Source organism: Equus caballus, chromosome 6 (assembly GCF_041296265.1).
Source record: "Equus caballus isolate H_3958 breed thoroughbred chromosome 6, TB-T2T, whole genome shotgun sequence".
NCBI classification, from domain to species: Eukaryota; Metazoa; Chordata; class Mammalia; order Perissodactyla; family Equidae; genus Equus; species Equus caballus.
Window position 1 is genome coordinate 88,836,267 of NC_091689.1, and position 25,105 is coordinate 88,861,371.

A 25,105-nucleotide genomic window follows, 5' to 3' on the forward strand; every position below is an offset into this window, starting at 1 on the left:
CTCTATTAATGGCTTTCAGTTCTGATGTGAAAAATTCTTACGGATTGTAGTCATGGTACATCTTAGAGCAGAAATGGTCCAACATATCATTGTCAACTTGCCAAACATTCCTAAGAATTAAGAATTACACTGGAAAATTACATCATGAAGAAGAAATTACTTTTTTTCTATCGTGGCCTATAGTTGAATTTAACCAAGAGAATCTTGTCAGGGATTTCTTGACAAAGGGCTGCATTGTCTCCACACCCGGACTTAACCCCTTTGAGGAAACCCTCAGGTGGATTTATGGAGAAAATGCAGGCTTGCTGATGAGCTGGAACTGTAGACACACTCCCTAGAAACCCAGTGAAGGCTTGAGCTAACTGCGACCAGCCTGATGTAAGTAAGATAAGTGGGAGCACTGTAGGTTGGCACTCTTCTACTCTAAAAATCCTGTTTGCTTTTCTGAAAAATGTCAGAGGCATGCCTTCAGAATCATTTTTAAGCCTCAGCAGGGTGTCTCAAAACCTCAGCAGGGCATCTCAAAATGCAGGAGGAAGTGTACTAATTTTTTTCTCTTTGTATAATATTATTTTAGGTGCTGAGTTAATGACTTTGCAGTAGTAAAATCCCAAACAATGAATGAAATTGCAATAGGATTATTTGTACTCTGTCTCCTTTCTGATGAAAAGGTGGGATGCGGTCCATGTTAGAAAGTAGTTCAAGGACCTATGTGTCGCATAAACCCTTAAGATGAACCCCGATGGATCAGGCCCCTGAATCCCTTCTACATGAGTGTAGATAGAGTCTATGACTTTCTTCCAACCAACAGAATGTGGCAAAGGTCATGGGTTGTCACTCCCTGATTATGTTTTGTTATATAAGTCACTATCTTAACAGATTGGAGGAAGAGATTCTCCTGCTGGTCTTGAAGGAGCAGAATCTGTGATGTGAACTGCTTATTGAGAGGGTCACCTGGCATGGAACTGCACTGGCCTCTTGGTCCAAGGATGGCCTCCTGCTGACAGCCAGTCAGAAACCAGGGCGCTCAGTCACACAGAGGCAAGGAAATGAATTCTGTCAACAGCTAAATGAACTGAGAAGCAAGTTCTTCCACGGTCCAACCTCTAGATGAGCCAGTGCCTTGATTGCAGCTTTGCTAGACCCTGAGTAGAGGAGCCAGTTACGTTATGCCCAGACTCCTGATCCATGGCAGCTGTGAGATGATAAACGTGTGTTTTAAGCTGCTAAGTTTGTGGTCATTTGTTATGCAGAAAGAAAAAATGAATACAACCTACTACAGGGCAAAAAATTAAGGGTATATCTGCATATTAATTCCATGGCATAGGTAAAATGTTGAATAAATCTGTTACTTGTCTTGGGGAGAATTAAATGTCCCGAGAGCTTACTGAGGTTTTTCTTCTCAAATAATATTTTGCAGTCGTAATCATAGTCCAAGTCTACTCATTTGAATGCCAAAGAGACATTTAGAATAATTCTAATAACTGTCGTCAAAGTATTTGTGACATTCAAAGAGAAGCATGGAACCCATAAGCAGCAAGGTTTCGGCGGGGCAGCATTTTGTTGAGAAAGGATGGCTTTTAGGGATGGGTAGCAGTTATAATGGCAGACCAGAAACAACTGGTCTGTTAGTTAATTAATACCTATATTAATTAATATCTATATAATATATAATATCTATTAATATATAATAGATATATATCTCTAATTAATCAATATAGATTAATTATTTCTGAGGTGTAAGGAGCCTCCTTGGACAATTAAGTCTTGTTTTTGCAATGAAAGGACCGAAGAATATACAGGAACAGAAGTAGTAAGATCATCAACTGCAGAATTACTGACTGCTTTCTATGAGAGAGAGGAGAACATGAACGAACAGGGCGGTGGTGGAGACTGCCGGTTTCAGGTGAGCTGGGATTGAATCATGAGAGAATGAAAAAAAAGTTCTTTCTACTATAATTTTAAGACTGTTAAAATATCAGCTAAAACATTTTAAGACTTTGGAAAAGATTCATACTAATATAATTCATAACACTAATGGGAATTTTATTATCCATTATGAAATTATTTGACACCATTACCAATCTAAAGGAAGGAAAAGGTTACTTCTGAAATATAATTAACCAGTTTTCACCTGGGAAGAATAGGAAGTTAAAAATAGAGTTATGATCCTCATCTGTATCTTTGGGCAGATTCACCTCGCGAATGAATGGAAATTTCATAAAACAATAGGGGCTGCCACATTGCTAATTTTCTAGTAGAGCCGATTGAATATAGATGGTCTGAAGTTCTCTTTTAATATAGCGTACTGGAATCTAGAGTCCAGGTATAATTTTAAAGTTATTATTTTGAATAAACTTCATTAAGGGTATTAACGTTGGCTTAGTGGGAGGGCACAGAGCAGAGACTTGACAAATCCTTATTGGGTAGAATGACAGCAGAGGAAGAAAGTAAAGAGAGTGGTTGTTTCTTATCTTTTTCTGCAGATTGTGAAATTTGGTGCTGTCTGACACATCTTCAATTTCTACGCTAAGGCCGTAATGATCTTTTCAAAATCCAAGTTCTTCAGTGGGCCTCCGCCTTTAGTGTGAAAGCTCACATCCGTTAGGGTGGCACGCGAGGTCCATCTTCAGCTGTTTCCTACCAGCCCCTCTGGCTTGAGCTGCTGCTGCAGCGGCACTGAACCGTGGGTCATCCCTCAGGCTGTTTTCGGCCTTCCGCCTCCAGGCCTTCGTGATGTTGTTGCCTCTGGCTGGAATGTCTTCTCCATACTTTTTTGTCAGAGCTTGGCTCAGATATTGACTCCTGTAGGAAGCCTACCCAGACTTGCAGTCTAATTTAAACATTTAGTTCTGTCTGTGCTTCACTTTGTCACAACACTTATTCTGTAAGTGAGGGGCCATTGACTACCTACTGTGATTTCCCTGAGAGCAAGATTACTCAATCAATTTTGTATCCCCAAGACTAGTACCATTTATTGAGCACATTCTGTGTGCCAGGTGCTATCCTAAAAGATGCATAGTAACTCCTTTGATCCCAAAAATGCCCTTGTGAGGTAGGTACTGATGTAATCTCCATTGTGTCAATGAGGAAACTCAGGCCCAGAGAGGTTCAGTAACTTATTCAATGCCACACAGCTAGTAACAGGTGGAGCTAGGATAAAAACATCTGGGCAGTCTGGCTTCAGAGCCTATCCTCTTATCCATGTGCTCTACTGCCTTCCCAGTGCTTAGCAGGTGGTAGGTCCTTAATGCGTGATGGTAGAATGAATGCCTGGGTGATAGAGACAGGTGACACTGAGGCATGAGACCTGACTGTGGGCTGGCACGCAGGCTCAGCGAGCAGGTACATGGGTTTATTTCGAATAGAGACAGTCAGAGCAAAGAGGAAATTAGCTGGGGAAGTCATTTAATCTCCACCAGACTCATGATTTTAGTATCGTGTAGTTCATCAGGGACAGTTCTTGGGTTCAGGAAACCCTCTGATATGTAGAAGGATGAATGAACAATGTGGGAAAAACAGTCGAAAGAGAAGAGATCATGTCAAGTCAAGAAATCACTAGTTTTTCAGATAGAGAATGTTTTTACAGATATACACACACTGAAGCATTTAGTCAAGCAACAAGAAAATATTGGACACCTTCTTTGCAGCCCAGACTGTTCTAAGTCCTGTGGGAGATTTGCAAAAAGGAGAGACAGGGCCTAACTTTGACTGCAGTGTATTACAGTGTATATTTCACACAGAAAAAACGTGTCATGTTCGGTGCGTGCTTCATATTCAGCTCTGGGCACCACAGCGTTATAAAAATTATTAACAATACGATAAAGCTACAGCTACTATGAACATTTATAGCCATTTAAAATAATAAAATTCTGATCCAAATGCTGTAAAAATGGGTGTAAATGTACCATATACTTTGATGGTAGAGGAGGCTTTAATGTAGTATCAAGTATACATGTAACACTTAGAAAATATAATTCCATTCTATCATAAATTTGATTGGAAACTAATATGCTTGTTTTAATTAACATTAAATATTTAAGTAGCAGTAATTTTCTATGTCTCCTAGGAGTCTAGGAGGGCTTTGTGGAACGACTTGGATGGCCCAAGTTCTTAAAAGCCCCGTCTGAGGAAATTCTGCGAATACCTCCTTTTTTGTTTCTTGAATTTTGCTGAAGCAAGCAGAGGTGTTGAAAGTAATTCTACTCTTTTAAATTGGCCTCAAAGTACTATGGTAGTTACTGAAATGTTGTTGAAGATTTTATGGTAATAAAACTGTGGTTTGTCTCACTGCCAAGCATTTAAGAAAAAGTTAGGGTTAACCCTGACATTCTCCTCTTCATCCTCTCTCGTTGTATCTGCTTATTCAAAGTAACGGGTGCATTTGCTTAGACTCCGACCCAGTTAAGGTAATCAACAAACAGTGAGTGCTAAGTCTCCTCACTTGACATCTCACTAACACCAATCAGAGTAATGAAGGAAGCTGGGGATTTCTATCCTTAAGTACAACCCTACATTCTACTGTCTGTTGGTTATCACCACCTGGAGAACCCACAAGCATGTTATCAAAACCTAAAATTATTATCTTTCCTTTGAGACTTCCTTTTCTTCTCCACTTATCTATTCATTCAGCAAATGTCTATTGAGAGTTGAATGGGTGAATGAATGAAATTTTTAAAAAAGTACCCAGTCCTCACCATAGACTTAAAAAAAGAAGGCTGCATGGTACATATTATCAGTCAAGGTTCAATGCAGGCAACAGAAACCAATGGGGCATCACACTCTGAAAGGGATTTAGTACAAGGAATTAGGTGCTTACCAAATCACTGGAAGGCCTGGAGGCAAGAGCTGCCTCTTGAGTTTTTGATTATGACTGAGCTGTGACTCAAGCTCAGAAACCTGCTGCTCCTGCCATCATTAGTGCCTTTATAACTTCCTTACAGCCTTGAAGCTGGTGTGCTGCCAATACTGTGCTGGCTGGAGCCTGTTTCTTGCCAATCACGACTCAAAAGATAAGCATTCATTTCTTTTCCACCTTCCAAATCTCACACAAGTGAATCTTACTAGCATAACCTGAATTGCATCCAGAATCATAGCTGCAAGTGAGTCTGGGAATTGTAGTTTTTAACCTTGGAGGCCCAGAATCCCCAGGGAAATGTGGAAGAGATTAAAAATTGATGATGAGTCATATACAGTATCTATCATAGAACATGACTCAGAATTGCCAAAACAATCATAAGACAGGGTCTTTTTGCTAGTGAATGAATAATGTCGGAGATAAGGGTGGGGTGAGGTGAGAAGTAGAGAATTCTTGTAAAAAGGTGCTCAGCTCTCAAAGTACTTAGGGAGATCAAATGAATTCCTAGTTAACAATCATAAACTCTGTGATATAGAATTAAATGCAATAGAGGTTAAGAAAAGGCAGCAACATGGTGCTGGAGTGGCCTGAAAAGATTTTGGGAAGGAATTGAGCACTGACCTGGACCATGAAGAACGAACAAAATCTGCACATTGACATCGGTGGAAGGAAGGAAGAGGGAATTTCAGGGCCAGGACGTGGCCTAAGAAGGAAGTATTGCCTCACATTTTGGCTACTTGAACTCACAATAATGGTTGAATCTTATCAGTGTGAGCCACATTTCAGGGTCTAGCTGCAACACCTGGAGAGGTTTTACTTCTTGTCTGCCTTTGAATATAATGTCTTTTCTCTACTGACTGCAAATGGATTACAATCTGCTTTTATGTAAACCAGTTTACATTTTAGATATTTGTTAGTCTGTATTTAATTATCTATTGCTATGTAACTAATTACTTCAATGCTTAACATATTAAAACAACAAACATTTATTATCTCACATTGTCTGTAAGGGTCAGGAATCCAGGAGCAGCTTAGCGGGGTGGGTCCTGATCCTGGGTCTTTCAGGAGGTTGTAGTCAAGCTATTGGCCAGGTTGCAGTCTTCTCATACGTGGGAGAATCTACTGCCAAGCTCACTCATGTGGACGTTGGCAGGAGGCCTCACTTCCTCACCGTGTGGGCCCCTTCACAGGAAGGTCATGACTTGGCAGTGGGCCATCCTAAGCAAGTGATCTAGATTGCAGAGCAAGACAGAGAAACCAAGATGGAAGCTGCAGTGTCTTTTACAATATAATTTCGGAGGTTACACACCATCACTTATGCTTTATTTTGTTGGTCACACAGACGTACCCCGATACGATGTGGGAAGGACAACACTAGGGGCTGGGCTTCACTGGGGGCCATCTTAGAGACTGGCTACTGCAATCTGTGTGACCCCCCCAAAATTAGCACTGATACATCGTGTTTCAGCAAGAAAGAGTTAGGATAGCTCATTCAAGAATCACACACTCAGAGAGAATCTGAGACCCTGTTCCACTCCTGTGTTTGCATCATCCTGGGAATTTTGGGATTACAGTCAGAAGCACTCACCAGTGTTTTAAGTCCTTATCGATGGGTCACTCAGATGTGAGTATATGTTTTAAAATCTCTGAATATTATTTCTGACATCTCTATTTACAAGCTAAGAATACTGCAATTGGATAAAAGCAGAAATTGTTGCATATAGGTAAATATCTAAAATTTGAAAATCTGCTTCTTATGTAGCAGCTGTATTTTGTTATTCTGGCAGATAATATCATAAACATATGCTTTTTTTTTGAATGGGCCTTCTTGTTTGATACAATGCATTAGTTGGGTCAATGATTTCTTTTTTAATTCACTGTGGGCCATTAGAAGAACTATTATATTTATTATAAATGATTATCCTGTTGTTTATTTAACAGTCTCACATCCGTAGTTTTAATTTATCCCGAATTTATAAAGTAAGAAACGAGTTCAATGTGTTTTCTGAAGACGTAGAGTTTTATATTTGTGGAAGGAGCAGGGAGGCTCAGGCCTCGGCTCTGGGAGAGGAGTCAGTCGACTCTGGCCACCTGTTTTTGTAAGTGATGTTTTGTTGGAACACAGCCATGCCCATTATGTTCATAGGATCTGTGATTGTTTTTATGCTACAATGGCAGAGCCCAACAGTTGTGACAGAGTGTATGGCTCATAAAGCCTAGAATGTTGACTACTGGTCCTTTACAGAAAAAGTTTGCTGACTCTTGCTCTAGGAGTCAATTTGAAGTCCTAAACGAAAAACACCAGGGTAAGTTAGAAAGATGTGTTTTACTTATATGTAGTGGTATTTTCTGGGTGAGCTTGATAAGAAAGGGATCCGGTTAAATGTGTCTCCTTATGTTTGTGATTAATCGAGAATGGGGATAGAGAAGAAGGTTCAGCATACTTATTTGGCAGATGGGGAGTAGGTGAGAAATTAATTCCTTTGCTTTTAGGCATGTAGAAGTCACACGAGTTCTTTGTTAGATAGGTGGCAACTATTTTTACTTACTTAGGGTTTAGGAGTACCTTAGCACTGTCATTGTCACAAACGCAAACGGATTATTGTGGCCAGAACAGACAATTCTGATTCCACGTCCAGGAGAAGAGTCTTGCTTAGTGCAACATGGCCATTCTCTGAGCTGTGTGATGTGCTGTGTCTATTCAGTACAAGACAGACACAATCTAAGATTTTGCAAAAGTCAGTAGAAAATAGTACTTCTAATATTGGCTGATTGACTCCTTAATAATATCTTAGTCTGGTGTGGAGAAATTCTCCTCCTTACAATTTAATCGTCAGTGGATTTAAGGTGATTTTTGGAAGAGAAGCTAAAGATAGAGACTTGATTTCGGAATGATCAAATTCTTAAAGGGAGGCAAATGTGTGGCCCGGGTGACCAGGGGAAGTCTTCTTAGATCTTAAAATGCCAGTGTAGCAATAATGCATCCTCAAATTTTGGAAACTAGTCACAAGAAACGGAAGATTTTATTTTGATGAAACTGAGTCAATAGGGAACTTTTAATTACCATGCGAAAAATGACAAATAATGTTTCCAGTGCCATAACAATGAAATGTTGAGGATATCTCACAAAGCTACCATGAAGAGGGTCACAAATTAAATTCTATAATAATTCTACCAAAGAATTCCTTACTTCATTTTCTTTTTAAAGGGTCTCCTTCAAGCTTCTTTAGTAACTAATGGAGAAAAATTTAAAAGCTCTGGTTCTAGAGATATTAGAATAGTAATAATTTCCTTTTCCAGTTACTCATTTGAGCCCTGAAATTAGGACATTTCTGCAGGAGGAAAGACACTGAATAACTAAAGTCCACAGGAATAGGGCCTCCTAGAGTCAAAGGGCGTGAAGGAATGATCAATTTCTGAACATGAAGAGGCACCATGGAAGATGGATCAGCAGGTGGAGAAGCTTTGTATTAGTGGCTGACATTCACACCTCTAGCCCGGATCTCTTCTCCCAATTCTAGACCTGCATATCCAGAGCCTTACATCTTCATTTGGGTGTTTGAGAAGCAACTCAGATTTAACATGTCCCAAACTGAACTTCTGATCATCCGTTCCAAACTTGCTTCTTTTAGCGTTCAGCATTTCAGTTCACCCTTCCAGCTGTTCAGGTTCAAAGCCTTGAAGTCTCTGACTTTCTCTTATACCCTACATCCAATTTATCTGCCAATCTTATTGGCTCTATCTGCAGCTATATCCACAACCCATCCTTCTCTCCATCATTACTGCTACCTCCCTGGTCTTAACCACCATCATCTGTAATAACTTCCTACCTGGTCTCCCACCTTTATTTCCACTCCCCCCCCCCCCCCCGCCGCCATCGTTCAATCTATTCTCAAGACTGCAGCCAGAATAATCCTTTTAAAATGTAAGTCAGGTCGTGTCACTCAGAGTGAAAGTCCTTATTGTGATTCACAAGACACTACATGTTCTCTCTCTGTCCTCACCAGCTACTCTTCTCTCTCTAGTTGTCTCCATTCCACCCACATTGGCCTCCTTGCAATTCCTCCAATGTGCCAGGTACGCTCCTGCCTCAGGGCCTTTGAACTTGCTGTTGCCCCTGCTGTTGTCCCAGACAGTTGCCTGGTTCACTCCCTTACCTCTTACAGGCCGTTACTCAAATGTCATCTTCTCAGTAAGGCTTTAAAGTTGCAACCTGGCCCACCATCCAGAGTTCCTGTCTCTCTCTCTTGCCTTATTTTCTTTTTCTCCATAGTATTTATCACCCTCTAACATACTATATATTTACTCATCTTCCTGCTCTGTTGTTCACTGCTGTATCCCCAGCACTTAGGACAGTGTCTGGTTCAGAGTGGACACTCGATATTGCTGAGCAAATGAGTAACTGCTCTATTTACTATTGCACAGCGCTACTAACACTATTGTCACTTGGCTTGGTTGGGAAATTCTGAGGTTGAGTTTTGTCATCTCCCTTTTCCCTAAATTTGGAGAGTTTATTTTGATACCAGAAAGTTTATTTCTGCCATGGTGGGTGTTCTCACTCTACGTTAGATAAACTGCGAACAGGTGGAGTAATGTGTTGCTATGTGAAAAGCAAATCTTTGTTTGGAATTTGTTGACCAAGTGCCCAAGTGAGAAAAACAACCCACAGGGAGCTCTTTCTTCCTTCTGCCCGTCGTCATGATAGGACCTCTACTGACTTGGGTGGCCTCCACTGAGGGTCTCACTGGGATGATGACAGCCCTGAGCTTGTAAATAGCTGGAATTGGAGACAGGATGCCTCTGGGATGAAGAGATCATAACCCAGAAGTAAGGATTTCATACAAAGAGAATGGACCCATATGTTTTAGTCATTTGCATGGTCCATTGTATGAAGAAAGTAAGCAGGCAGGAGACACACTCGACCTTCCACCTCTTCCTTCCCTGATCAGTCACAATATTTTCCCCTGAGCTTTATAGTTGCTGCGATCTCTCTCAATAGCGTACATCCATCAAGTCACACAGTGATGGCCTCATGATCCCATAGGTGTTCCTGTGAATTAGGAGCCTGACTGCATCATCATATCTGTAACTAGCCTCCATAGAGTTGGCGATATTTTGAAAAACCTAAAATTTGGGGGGATAAATATTTTACATCTGGACTTTAAATTTTCAATGAATTCTCTTATTCCGAATACAGAAGATTCCATATGTCTTGCTGAAAATTTTGGCATACTCTGTTCTTTCCTGGATGATACATAAGAGGCAGCAGATCATGTTAAAGCCGATAACAAATAGACTGTTCATCAGACGGACTGTGTGTAATCATTACACTGGTACCCTGTCAAATGATTATCATGCAGGAAACCAATATGGCGTTTGGAAATAGAAAAGCCAAATCGGGCATGCTGTAGAATTCCAATGAAATGGAAAAAATGAACATTTTGAAAATTGAAAGTTTTTTCAGAATCTGATTGAGTGCATTTATGTTGACTATATTGCTGTGATCATAGGCTAACTGCTGTGGAATAAATAGTCTAATGGCCTCTCTCTTCCAAAATAGTTGCCTCGTCTCCCCTGCCTTAACTTTGGGAAACATGGGTCTAAAGATGACTGACCTTTCTTGGTCGTTGGCTTTAGTGCTGGACACCTTCAGTCACTGACCCATAGGCTGCTCTCGGGCAAGAATAAGGGATCTGACATGTATGATGTGGTGCAGGGTATCACACCAACACCTGAGGGTATCACACGAGAGAACTTCCTTTGGAATGTAGTTTTGTAAGGTTCTGTCTCCAGCTCAGCCCCTAACTGGTTGTGGGGTCCGGGACAAATCTCTTCTACTTATTAGCCCTCATTTTCCTCATTTTTAAAATGAGTGGGCTGGATTAATTGCTCTGTTGTCCTTTGCAGTTGTAAAGTGCCAGGCAATCACTAAACTACCCAACAATAATGACCGTTCACCTTTCTTATTCATCATCATAACATTGATATAATACCTTTGATTTGTGTAATGCTTTATTAGCTTTTAACAGCCACAGAAACCACTGCAGATCACTTTAGCTAAGAATCATTCAGCACCTCTGCAAATAAATCTGTCTTTTCAGAGAGTGGTGTGTAGGAAAGCTTTTTAAATGCAATGATCCCAGAGCAAGTGCTTGTAAGACATTTATAAAGAGAAAGGAAGAAAGAAAGGCATGGAGAAAAGGCAAACTCTTTGACTTCAGCAAATAATGAAGATCAGTTTGTTTACATGCTTCTGCACATTCCTAACACTTTAAAAAGCTTTGTTGCTTAAACTGTAATTTCACAGCCAATTAATCTACCACATATTGTACATTATTTTCTGTAGGCTGCTGTTCTAGACACCCAAATTCTTCAAACTGCAAGTTTTTCCTACATTTTTTGGTTGATTTAAATGTGACTGCTGAGAGTGGGCACCACCTGATTTGTAGGGAGAAAGCTTTTAAAGTGGACTCAAGAAACAGAAAAGCCACCTGACAGAGATGGCTCCATGTTAAATATGGCCAATCCTTTACTCTGGGCTATCAGAATCTGTGGTCAGGACCTTAGAAAGCAGCTCCTGGTGTACTTTGCTGATGCTTTTGTTAAAGTGCAGCATAATGCAGATGAATTTCAGAGAAAATGGCATAGAGGAGTCACATGATTTTCATGAATATCAATGGGGAAATAAACAAATGGTACTTCTATGAGTTGATTTACTTCTGAAGGAGAAAGACTGTGCGTTGGGGTTCTCATGTTCGAGTTCCAGCTCCGCTAATTGATGGGTGACCTTGGGTGAATTACTTGACCTTCACCTTGTTGGCTGTTGGCTCCATCTGAAAAGTGACTTGATTGGGCTGCTTGATCGCTGTAGTCTCCATGCTTCTAACACAATTACTCTATGATTTGAGTCTTTTAATAAATCCTAATGTTATCAAAGAGGAGCCATGAAAATAAACACATTTTTTCCCCCAAATATTTCAGAATGTATATGGAACACAGATAAAAAAAGAAATTGGTAAATAACCATTGGTAAGTCACAAGGTTTGCTCTTGGGGTTGTGGACTGGGACATGTAAAACATCGATCCATTGTGTTGGCAGTGCTCATGTCTTCTCCAATCACTTTGGCAGAAAAAAATGTTTTAGGGGTTATCATCCAGTGTTTTAGTTTATGTCTGAATGATACTGTAAACTTCACAGGACAGGAATTCTGTCTTTCATCCTTTATGTTCTATAAAGTACCATATACATTTACTCAGCTCTATAAATTATAAGAATAAAAATAAGTGCTGATCCAACACATTCATCCATTTAATATTTAGCAGATTTTAGTGATGCCTCCAATATTTTATCCTCGATATTTTACAGTGTTTGGAGTTTTTATGGTAGTCTCTCAGAGACAGACTTCACGTTTAAATTTTGCGTTTTGGAGAAGCATCGATTCTGAATGCCCCTTCTGGGGCTCATTCTTTAGGCATTGAAAGACTCACAGCTGACTTATCTCAGAAGCCTCTTTAAGGCCATTTTCTGTTGCATTAGTCGGCTCCCTTTGGGTGACATCCAGCACTTTTCATTGCTGTGTATACTTTTCCAATTTTACACAATTTATGGGCAGCTTTTGCAGATGAATCTTCCTAAAACACTGACTTCATCATGTCATTTTCTGGCTTAAAAACTCACGATGTTTCCAAAATTAAGTCTCAACCTCTCAACTTGGAATTCAAGGTCTTCCATCAGCCAAGAAACATATTCTAGTATCTCCCACTTACAAAACAAGCAAACCAACAAAAACCTTCTCTGAAGTCACATTTCCTCTGTCATTGCTTTATCTCTTTGTTTCCTTTATAGCAAAACTTCTTGGGATAGTTGTCAATCCTCAGTCTCCCTCTTTTGCCTACTAATGACTCTCCAACCATCTCCAATCTTGACCTTGAATTTATTACTCTACTGAAACTACTCTTTTCATGGTTACCAGCAATCTTCATGTTGCCAAATCCGGTGGCCCCTCCTCTGCCCTCTCTAACATGACCTCTCAGCAGTGTTCAGCACATTCTTCTGGTTTTCCTCCTGCCTTTCTGGTTGCTCCTTTCAATATCTTTTGTGACCTTCTCTATTGGACCTCAGGAAGTTGCAATGTTTCCGGGCTCAGCCTGGAGTCTTCTTCTCTTTCTTCACTTTTTACTTAACTAATTTTACTCAGTCCCATGGCTGTAAATATCCTCTACAGGATGATGACTATTTTTTATATTTCTAACCACTCCCCTGGACTTCATTCTCCTATAACCAACTGTCTTCTTTCAATCTGTACTTGGATATTGTGGTTCACACAGTTGGCTACTGTCTCAGTATCCACTTTCCCCTACAGACCTCTGATGTTGTTTGGGGTAACAATGTGCACAGCTAAGAACTACATTTTCAGACTCTCTTGCAGCTATGGGTAGTCATAGGAGATGTCAGTCAAAGTCTCCTAAAGATTTCTGGGAAATTTTTAATCTTAATAGAGACACACATCATTCCTCATTTTGCTTCCTTCTTATTCCTGCCTAAACATGGACCAGAAGTTGGATGGAACACGCATTGCAATCATGGGGTGATCATAAGAATCAGAGCAATTTCTTTTTTGGTGCTTGAGCAGGAAGGGAAAGGGAGCTTTGATTAGCTCTACTAGCTCTGAACAGCCAACCCCTCCGTGGGCTTCTTGCCTTCTTAGGCCCTTGCTACCAAGTTTCTGTAGGTAACTCCTATCCACAAGTAATATAGAAATAGAGCAGGCATAAAAAAATAACATATCTAATAATGAACTCTTGATTTTCCCGCTACCCTTAGCCAAATTCTTCTTTAAGTCTTTCTTACTTCAATAAGAGGCTTCACCATCTTCCAGATTGCTTAGATGTCATCTTTAGTTCTCTTCCCCTGCTCCTCTTCTTGCTTTGTAATCACTAGCGAGTCCCGTAGGTTCTTCTTCCAAAACACATCTCTAGGCAGTTTGCCTGTCCCACTCTTGTGGCCGCCTCCCTGGTCCCAGCCTGTATCATTGTTCCAGGACTTTCCTAATGCCTCCTTACTTCTACTCTTGCCCCTCCCTCCACAATCCATTCTTCTCAGAGCTACCAAAGTGATCTTTAAAAATATAAATTACATCATTTAACTTCCCTTTCTGAATCCCTTACCAAATCTAAAATAGTTTGCTGACTTTCCGTTGTTATTAGAATGAAAGGTAAAGCCTTACCGTGGTGGGTCTGCCTGCTTTTCCGACTTTACCACACTGCTCTCCCCCTTCTCACTGTGCACCTGCTGCACAGGCCATCTTTCTGTCTTTGAATACGAACATGAACTATTTTTCTCCTAAAGACATGTCCTCTTGCTGGTTCCTCTGCCTGATGCCTGTAGGCTGACTCCTCATAATGTAGGTCTCAGCTCAAACACCATCTCCTCAGAGAGCCTTCCCTCAGCATCCTAATGAAAGTTAGCAGCCGCCTCTGACCTGTAATACCTGTGCTTTCACTCACCTCCAAATCAAATCAAGTCTACCCCAAGACTTCCCACCTCCAGGAAGCCTGTCTTTGATTAGTTCATTCCACAGAGACCTTTGTTTCTTGATCCCATAGGACATATCCGTGCCATCTTTTCCAGAATACGACTTGACACAGTCTTTGCTGTTCACATGTTGTTTTGGCATGTATGTCTCATTTTCATGAGCAGAGCATAAGCTTTTTGAAAATGATAGGTTTTGAATTTCCTTTAATAACTTCAGTGCTTGGCTCATGGCTGGGGCTTAAAAATATATATCAATTTCATGATGTTCAGATTTTCTGTAAATGGTGCCTTCATATTAATCATCTGCTTTTGTCTTTACACCATAGGGCTTTTGGTGGAAATATTTCCCTGCTTGATTATAAAAGGAATCTAATATTTTAAATTGATGTTTTATCTCTGTGGCTAAAGTCAAGGTAGGATCTTAGTTTTGAGAAAATAAAGTATATTTTGCAATAATTTTCTTTCAGTTGGATTTAGAACCAAAAGTGAGGATAGTTATGGTATTGATTGGCATTACTCTCTTCCATGAATATGCATACAGGGTGGGTAAGGCAGAGCCTAGCATGTGACAGCGAACTTTCGCTTTCAGAGTTTTTACCTCAATGAAGGAGAAAGGTACATTTTTTTCTATTGAAAATGATGCAATGGGTCGTTTTCATTAGAGCTTGAAGTTCCGGGTGATTATTCCAGAAGTGATTAATGATTATGGATCTGTGCAGATCCCCCCATACGTCTTCACTGGTATCCATGGAACAAAGATGATATGTCTTTGAGAGGCTTAATGGGAGCAATCAAAGTTTTCTTGGTGCAAAGAAATGTGGTCCATTTGAGGTTCAAATCCCCACAACATGCGTCCTTAGGACCAGTCATTATCAGCATGAGTGAACCAACCCGGGAACGGACAAGTACTCTGTAAGGATATCATATGCCTACTTTTACTTGAGATTTTGTAAGAGAAGTAATAACTTGCTTAAATTTAGTCAAGAGTCAGTAAACCTGGAATTAACCATCTCTTCTCAATTTGCTCATTTCTTGGGTCAGCTAGGTCAGCAATCCCACGAATGTACGCTGCTCAGCCCTATTTAGATCAATCTTTGCTTTAAATTCAGGAAAGTTCAGCTGAAATTTAAATCAAATCCATAATGAAAGGGATGAATCTTTAATAATATGAAAGATCAAAACCCAGAGAAATGTAAATTTAAATTGAGGTTATCACAGAACACTCTTTCTCTAGTAGACTTACCATATTTTAAGAAGATTGTAAAATTCTCCATATGTTTATAAGGAGGATATAATGAACAATAATCTCAAAACAGACACTCAGGAAACGTTAAGTAAATTTAATACTCTTCCTTACTCATAAAAGTAAAGAAAAGCTTCTATATAGCAACTTGAAAATTATGAAGGGAATAGGTCCACGCTAAACATTGTAAATCAGTAGAAATTTTTCTAAAATGACATCATCGTTGTATTTCTTATAGGCAAGATGTCATTTTAAAAACATTCCAGTTCTACATTTTTACATTTTTATTTTAATTGAGGTTGTGTGAGAAAAATGGTTTTCTGTGTGGCATGCATCCATTAAATTGGCGTCCTATCTAATCCCGCGCATTCTGTGCGTCTAGGCGATATGAAAGGTCATTTGCCGCTGATAACTCTTCCCCAAACTTCTGCTCGTATTTACTGCTTAGGTAGTGGGAGACCAGAGGACAGTGTGTACGTATGTGCTGGTGTTGATGGTTTCCCATGAACAGAGGGCAAAGTGATAAACTGAGAACGTATGTAGCGCATTGTAAACATTTCCTCCAGCGTGATTTGGCAGACTGACAATTATCAGACAAGAAGAGTGAGGGTGTTTAGAACCTTAGGAAAGATTTAACCCTTGAAAATAAGGGACTGGGCCTGAGGATATTTGCATGTTTAACTCTCAAAACCCATAAGTGAATTCTTCCAACTAAGAGATGTTATTTTTGAGCTCACTGTGGAGGACTGATCTGGATCAGTTTGGGGCTCACTCTCTCTGTTAGTTAGAATTACTTGTGAGTCTGCTACGCAGGTTCTTTTTGAGGATTTTGTTACATGGCTTATTTTTTGCTCTGACCTGTCTCAGAAAATCCTGAGTTCTTTGATATAGACTGCTTTCCCAAAGTAGGCCTTTCCTAAAAGATCTTTCTGAAGTAGACTCAAGAAGGTTTGGAGAGACCTGGACCCTGAGTGTCATTTTTGTAACAAAAACTTCACAAACGAGCAAAGGACGGAGCAGTTTCAGAAGAACGATTTCTCTGAACAGCCAGTCAAAGCAGGGATGGTTGTTTCCCTTGTGGGCTGACCTTGTCCCTGGTTCCTCTGTGCGGGCACCTGGAAATCTCACCAATCAGTTCTGAGCTCCTTTGCAAAGCATCCCTCTGGGGAGACACTGAACACTCTCTTGTTACCTCCAGGTCATCACTGCTTTCCCATGGGGCCACCTCTGCTGCCCCCCAGGAAGTTCTGTCTCTCCACAGAGAAACCCCACTTGGGGACGAGTGGGCCATGTGTGTTCAGGGCCTCTCGTAAGGTCACCTAACATCACACACAACACAGCGTTCTGTGACATGGGCATAAAAATAACCAGCGGGAGAGGGTGAAAATTAATCCCAAGTAAACAAAATCATGGCCAGGAAGAAGGATAGAGGGTCAGACCACGTGGGCAGATTCTCACGGGAAAATACGGTGAAGAGAAGGACACATCTCTCCACGTCCTCTCGCACCCCAACAGCTGGTGGGGTGTGGCCTGTGGCCACTTCTTAGTGGAGAAGAAAATTATTATTATTATTATTTTTTTTGTGAGGAAGATTGGCCCTGAGCTAACATCTGTCACCAGTCTTTCCTCTTTTTGCTTGAGGAAGATTGTTCCTGAACTTACATCTGAGGCAATCTTCCTCCATTTTGTATGTGGGGTGCCGCCACAGTGTGACTTGATAAGTGGTATGTAGGTCTGTGCCCAGGATCTGAACCTGCGAACCCCAGGCTGCTGAAGCGGAGTGTGTGAGCTTAACCACCAAGCCACTGGGCCGGCCCCAGGAAAATAATTTTTAAAAAACATTTATAGATTGTATTTGGTAGAACAAATAGGTTTAGGTTTACAGAAAAAATAAGCAGAAAGTACAGAGAGGTCCCACGTGCTCCACTCCCTTCCCTGGAGTTCCCCTGTTAGTCACATCTCGCGTTGGTGTAGTACACTTGTTACAACTGATGAACCAGTATTGATAACACTGTTATTAACTAACAGCCACAGTTTACATCAGAGTTCGCTCTGTCTGGTTAAGTTCTACGCATTTGGTTTTGCCAAATGCATGTGTCCTGTATCCACCATTACAGTATCATGCAGAAGTTTCACTGCCCTAAAAGTCCACTGTGCTCCAGCTGTTCGTCCTTCCTCCCCTGCCTCCTCCCAGCCCTTGGAAACTATTGCTGCTTTTACTGTCTCTATAGTTTTGCTTTCTCCAAAATGTCGTGTAGTTGGAATCACACAGTATGTAGCCTTTTCAGACTGTTTTTTTCCCCTTAGCAATATGCATTTAAGTTCCTCCTTGTCTTTTGTGGCTTGATAGCAAATTTCTCTTTATCACTGAATATTCAATTGTATGGATGTACCACAGTTTGTTTATCCATTTACCTATTGACAGTCAATTGGTTGCTTCCAATTTTTGAGAATTATGAATTAATGTGCTGTAAACATCAGTGTGCAAGTTTTTTTGTAGATGAAAGTTTTCAACTCACTTGGGTAAATACCAAGGAGTCTGATTGCTGGATTGTATAGAGTATGTTTATCGTTGTAAGAAACTGCCAAACTGTCTTCCAAAGTGGCTGGACCGTTCTGCATTCTCACCAGCAATGAATGAAAGTTTCTGTTGCTCCCCATCCTTGCCTGCATTTGGTGCTCTTGATGTTTTGGATTTTAGCCATTCTAATAGATCTGTTGTGGTATCTTGTTTTAATTTGCAATTTAACGTTGAGTGTCTTTTTATGTGCTTATTTGCTGTCAGTATGTCTTCTTTGGTGAGGTGTCTGTTCAGGTCTTTTGCTCATTTTTTAAATTGGGTTGTTTGGTTTCTTGTTGTTGAGTTTTAAGAGTTCTTTGTATATTTTAGTGGCAGTCCTTTATCAGATATGTGCTTGGCAAATATTTACTCCCAATGGATACATTTCTCCCAGTCTATGGATTGTCTTTTTATTCTTAGCAGTGTCTTTTGGAGCAAAAAATTTTAATTTGGAAAAATAATTCTTTTGTGAGGAGATTTGAAGTATGAGAGGTGCCAGAGTAGTTGTTGGTTGGTAAGGGAAGTGAAGGAGAGGGAAGAGGATTTTAAAGAGTATTGTTGTGACCTACACATTCCCTTCAGAATATGTGAGAAATGCAAGTAAAGAGTCCAAGTTAGTTTGCGGGGCCGGCCCAGTGGCGCAGCAGTTAAGTGCACATGTTCTGCTTCAGCGGCCAGGGGTTCGCCAGTTTGGATCCCTGGTGCGGACATGGCACCGCTTGGCACGCCATGCTGTGGAAAGCGTCCCACATATAAAGTAGAGGAAGATGGGCATGGATGTTAGCTCAGGGCCATTCTTCCTCAGTAAAAAGAGGAAGATTGGCAGCAGTTAGCTCAGGGCTAATCTTCCTCAAAAAAAAAACAAAACTAAAAACCTCAAGTTAGTTTGAATGGACTGTGTTGTTGGACCGTATTTCTTTTCTTTTCTGTTTTTTGCTGAAGAAGATTATCTCTGAGCTAACATTGGTGCCAGTCTTCCTCCATTTTATATGTGGGTCACCACCATGGCATGGCTGATGAGTGGTATAGGTCTGCACCTGGGATCTGAACCCACAAACACAGGCTGCCAAAGTGGAGCATGCTGAACTTAACCACTATACCACTGGGTCAGCCCCTGGACTGTATTTCTTGAATGTGAGAACTCCTAGGACCTGAACTGTGTGGTCACAGCTTTCTTGTACTCTGATCCTGAGGGGCTGGGCATGAGTATTAACTGAGTAACATATCTGAAGGGCATATGGCAGTTGGTAGGGGTCCTGTAAATGTTAGTTTTCTTCTGTGTAGGAATATTGGGCATGTGTGGCTGTCTGAGAGCAAGTCCAACACTCCAAACTCCATCCCAAGAGGCCACATTGCTGTTCTTACTCTCACTCCACCCCTCTGCTTTGGGAGAGAGAGCGAGGGGCTACCCTCCCTGCAATTTCACAAAGGCTGGCTTAGCATCCTTACTCTGCATATCATGGTTTTCAGCCTTCACAAATTCCACACACAAGAGAAAGTTGTGGTTTGAGGAGTCTGAAAAAGTATAGGCCATTTAATTGCAATTGTAATCAATTCAGAAGCTACATATTCTACGTTTCTGATCACAGAGACAGAATCTTGATTGAAATGTGCTTCTGATCTTTCTACAATCAGAAGGTTTTCTTTTTCTAAGTAAGTGAATACTAAACACGATTGCAAGGGATCAGATTTTCTTACTTTAGAAAATACAGTCCACGTAGGACAACGGATTGGGTTCAAATCTTGTCTTTTCCACTTATTGGCCATGAATCACCCGCTCTGAGCCTTTCAGCTTCTCCTCTTAAAGGGGCCAATGACACAATCGCAAGGTGTTGATGAGTGAGTGAGAAGAGCACAGAAACCTCCTGGCGTGGAGACTGGACGTGGACACGCTCAGCACACCTTCCTTCCATGCTCTTCCCTTTGTGTTCCCGTTGTAATACAAGAAATGCTCCTCTTAAACCCTCTGCTGGAACCATCTACTCCTCATCCTTTGAGAAAAGCATTCAAGCCCTGGCCTCTGCAATTTTGCCTCTGTGATTCTGATGTCTGTCCTCTCCTCTTCAACTGTCCACCCTTCTGGTGGTTTTCCTGATTGCTTTTCTAGAGGGCTGGCTGCTCTCGCCCTTCTGATCTCCTGAGCTCATTACAGTGTTTAGTTCCTGCTTCAGTGCACGGCCTCGCGTTGTTTACATGCCGGTCCCTTTAATTCCGTTCCTCCTGTCTGTCCAGCATCACTCCTTTTGTTGGGTCCTTCACAGTGTGTATCTAACATTAGCAGTTTGAACGCTGTAGGGGATCACTGAATAATTGATATTTTGATTACAAATCATCTCTATGAGTTCCTTAAAGCAATTGCCCAAGAACCTTCTTTACCCTGCAAGGTTTTGCTAATCTTATTTGGATTCCTTTGCAAAATTTTCACTTCTTTTAAAATATTTTAAATTCTTTTAAAGTTTCTTAGGAAAAAAAGAAAAGGTTGAATAAATTATTGTAAATCACAAAGGATGTTTATGAAGATTTTTAATAATATGGAGAAATGCTTGAGTTGTCATGTTAAAAGCAAATCCCCATGAAAAATCATGCATATGGCATGATTACAACTACATAAACTAGTACTTAAAAAAACTAGGAAACTGCTAGTAACTAAGAAAGCCAGATCCAGGCATGAACACTGAATCCTTTTTTGAAATTAACAATACTCTCATTTTCTTCCTATTTCCCTTGTAGAAAGAGAATGTTTTTGCCCACAAATGCTCTGTGTGGTTCACTTACTAAGCACGAAGAACGAGTCTGCTTCTCCCCACTAGGGGTCACTGTGGTTCTTTAGTGATTTTCTTCCATCTGGCCTTCCTGTTAGGGAAAAAGCATTCTGTCATGGTTATTATTTTTAGCAAAGTTAAGAGAAATGTTAAAATGATAGTCTCCTTTTTTAAATACAAAGAAACATTTCCCAGAGCAATTGTAGTTCTTTTTCAGATTCCGTATTCCAGGCCATAACTATCAGAAACATTTCTATTTTACATTGGCGACCCAAATTTAATTTATTAGTGTGAAACATTATCACTCTACCATTTATTCTGCTATTAAAACAGAATTGCACCCATGCTTTCTGTGGTGTGAGAATAATAGAGGACTAAACTTTGCTATTTCTGGTTCAGCTTTTTTTTCTTTAAAGATTGTTTCCCAGCAGTACAGAAATATGGCTTCTAGAAGAACTCATTAGTAATGAAGTATTAAAATCAATTAATGACACATGAGATGTGCACGTATAAGGACCATTTCTAAGGCGGATGCAGGAATCCAACAAATTCTACTGATATACTGCCATGTCTTTAAAAGAATTTCTGCCTGATAAATTCAGCAGGGATATAGACTATGTTTTTCTGTTTGAAAAATGATCAAATATTAAAAATTAGAAAAAGGAAATATAGCCCCCAATATTAATAGGATGCGTGCTGAGTATAGCATCATCTGAAATACCCAAGTGCTGTGATAATCAAGGTCCTTGGCTTTCCTGCTGAAGTCTTAAATTCATTTGACCATAAACTAGGAAGTGCTAAATTTTATATTGCTTTGAAAACCTCTTTTTCTCTCATCCTCTTTCTACTATTTACAGCTTTGAAAAGTGGGGTCACCATCACCTCACTAGTTCATATTTATTTTTCGCAACCTGGGTCATTTGGTTCTCTGCATAATCTTGTTCCTATAGCATTATTGCTGGATTCACAGAAATTCCCCCCAACTCAAACTGTCTCTCAGTGAATCTCAGAGTTGATTACCCATTATTTATCATGGACCCTAAATTTAGCAGCATAAGAGAGATGAGGGTATGCCTTGCGTATTGGAAACCCACAGATGACTCTAACAATCTACCATATTCTTAAAAAATCTGCACGGTTTTGCTCTCGCCTTCTGACGGCATCGTCCGGCTCCATTTCCCTAACTTAGCTGAGAGTGTGCGAGGTGTCAGCAGCAGGTGGGGCTGAGCGTGGGGGGGTCCTGCTGCGCTTTGAAGCCGTTCTTTCTCAGTGGGTTGCATTTCTTGCAAACCCAATCTGTGTCCTTGCTTTGGGAGGCCACTCTCACAAATGGGGCTCTCTGAAGTGGGGTGATTAATGACTGTCTGAACACAGTTAACAAAGGATAACCGACTGGCTAAGACTTGTTTTTGGAAAAACACTTTCTTTTTTTCCTTTAAAGGATGGATTCACCTTCCTGTCTGTAATCCAGAACCCTCAAAAACTGTTTAGAAATATTATTTTTGGGCTGGTCCGGTGGTGCAGTGGTTAAGAGAGCATGTTCCACTTCTTGGCGGCCCGGGGTTCGCCAGTCCAGATCCCGGGTGCAGACATGACAACGCTTGGCACGCCATGCTGTGGTAGGTGTCCCACATATAAAGTAGAGGAAAATGGGCACGGATGTTAGCTCAGGGCCAGTCTTCCTGGGCAAAAAGAGGAGGATCGGCAGATGTTAGCTCAGGGCTAATCTTCCTCAAAAAAAAAAAAAAAAAAAAAAAAAGAAATATTTTCTTCAAGCCCTCCCCGACTGGGGTTTCTGTCATTTAGTTCAGTATCTCTCAAGCTTTTAAACAATACACTTGGACATGGGAGGGAGTGTGCCATTGTGGCTTTGGAATAAGAAAAATCCGGATTTGAGCCCTGGTTCTGCCACTTACTAGCTGTACGACTTTCAAGTCCTATCACCTCATTAAATTAATCTTGGAATCCTCTTCTTTAAAACGAGGATAGTAACAGTGGTAAATGGAATACTGTGTATAACATGATCAGTACTCTAGCTGGTACTTGGTAAGCACTCAACATGTGATAGGTACTAAGCAGTAGTAGTAATAGTGGTAGTAGAAATAAGAGAAGTGTCGGTCAGTGTGGTTGACATGCTATCGCAGTGAAGGTGTATTTTGATTGGGAGATTGGGCTGAGGTTGCAGCTCTGTTCCCTGAGGAAAGCCAGGTCATGAGGGAGATACGTGGTGCGGCAGATTGATTCATTCCAAGACTACTGTGCTTGTGAGGAGCCAGGCCCTGTTCTAGGTCTTAGGTCTGCAATGGTGAGCAGGTGAGGTCCCTGTTCTCATGAAGCTGGTGTTCTGGTGAGGGGAGACAGATGACAGTCGAGAAACCTGCAGGCGGCTGGAAGTGCCATGTGGGAAATGTAGCAGGATGATGGGATCCCGGGCTGGGAGGGCAAGACTGGGTCTGCTTCAGACTGGGTAGTGAGGGAGGGCCTCTCTGAGGGAGCAGCATCTGAACTGAGATCTGACGATGGTGAGAAGCCAACCAGGTGAACACTGGAGGTGAGGGGAAGGTTACAGACAGAGGGAGAAAGGTGCAAGGCCTTGAGAGGATCAAGCTTGTTATGTTTGAGGAGCAGAAGGTTGGCGAGGCTTAGCTGGAGTCAGGTCAGGGAGGGCCTTGCAGGGCGTGGTGAGTAGATACGGAAATATACCTCCAAGGGGAAAAAAGGTACAGTTGTAATGACAATGAAGACAAGGGAGATAAAGGAAAAAGGGAGTGTGCTAGGCGCTGCAGCCGGGGTTCCCTGTGTTCTACCGGGAGCGCCTTGCGTTCCTCTCTCAGTACGCCCATCAAGGTTGGGGAGGCATGGTGCCCACATTCTTCCAGCCACAGATGGACTTTGATTCCTCCCACATCCTTTCCCTTCCCTTCGCCAGCCACTTTCCAAATTCCGCCAAGACTAGCTCATCAGTGTCCCCGCACCTGTCCTCGCACCACACCATCTCTGCCCCCCTGGGTCAGGCTCTCATTACTTGGCCTGGGTGTGAGCAGGTCTCCCAGGTGCCCTCTCACTGTTGCCTCCATTATACACACTGCTGTGCGTTAGCAGCACACTCTGCCCAGAACCAGGTCTGAGTAGGCCGCCTTCCTGTCCCCTTGCCTCCTAAGGGCTCCCTTTAGGCAGGAGAATAAATGATAAAACCTTTGTCCTGGCATTCTTTGTACCTCACCGATTTTCCAGCCATAGCTTCCATTTCATGTAGTCACGTGCCTTCGGCTTAACTGAACTCCTCCTGATTCCGTAGTGATGCTGTGAGCTCTCTGCTGGGAGGTCCTCCCTGCAAACCTACCTGTTGTTCAAGGCCCATCCCCATGTCGCCTTCTTTGTGAAGCTTCCCCTGACCCCCACACCTGAGAGGACCCTGCCTCTGACCCTTGGAGACACTTTGCTTGTGCCTCTTCCATGGTGCTCCTCTCCTAAATGTCTGGAAATTACTTCTGCACATATGACGCTGTCCCTTCTAACTCCTGCCGCCTCCAGGTCTGGAACTGACGGTCACTCAGGCTGGTTTCCTTCAAGGGTTCAGCCACCACCTAGTCATACATTTTTTACCAGGAGAAGCTATATTGATACAAAAATAAAGAAATAAATAATAAATGTCAAATGAGTAGTATCGCTAGGACAAAAAGCAAATGAAGCAGACACTTCTCCTTGGCGTGCTGTGGAGGTAGATTCATGGAGGGGGTGAAGCAGAGGGGATTCATGGGAAAAAGTCCTATGGGCCCAGCCTTGGGCCTAGTTAGAAAGCAGAGGAAGGGAAAGAGCACAGGTTTTCCATTTTATTGAACTGGAGTAAATTCCAGCTGTCACTTAGTAGTTTGATCTTATTAATTTATTAATCATGTGATTATTAAAGGGATTAAAGAAAATAACATACACAAATTAGCTAATATTAGCTAACTTTGAATGCCTAGTTCATTTAATCCTCATGGTGGCCACTCAGCATCAGTGCGACTGGGATAATGCGTGCACGGCCGTGGGCGTGGAGCCCGGTCTGTGAGAAGCGGTCAAAATACAACAGCAATTATTTTCTTGTTGATATTTATTAAAAGGCAACCAGTAACTAACATACCAACGTTGTCTCAAGGAAGTT

General features: G+C 41.4%; 1 long non-coding RNA gene across 3 annotated transcripts in view; it reads left to right on the top strand.

Annotated features, from left to right (window-relative positions):
- LOC111774013 (uncharacterized) overlaps window positions 1–25,105 on the top strand; it is a 354,148-nt gene that overhangs the window by 214,379 nt on the left and 114,664 nt on the right. The window contains exon 1 of one of the 3 annotated variants that reach the window (XR_011439795.1): window positions 7,123–7,164. The exons of the other annotated variants lie outside the window; for them this stretch is intronic. This is a non-coding gene — a long non-coding RNA (uncharacterized lncRNA). Of the gene's footprint in view, window positions 1–7,122; window positions 7,165–25,105 lie in introns of those variants that run through there. 3 annotated transcript variants of the gene reach the window in all.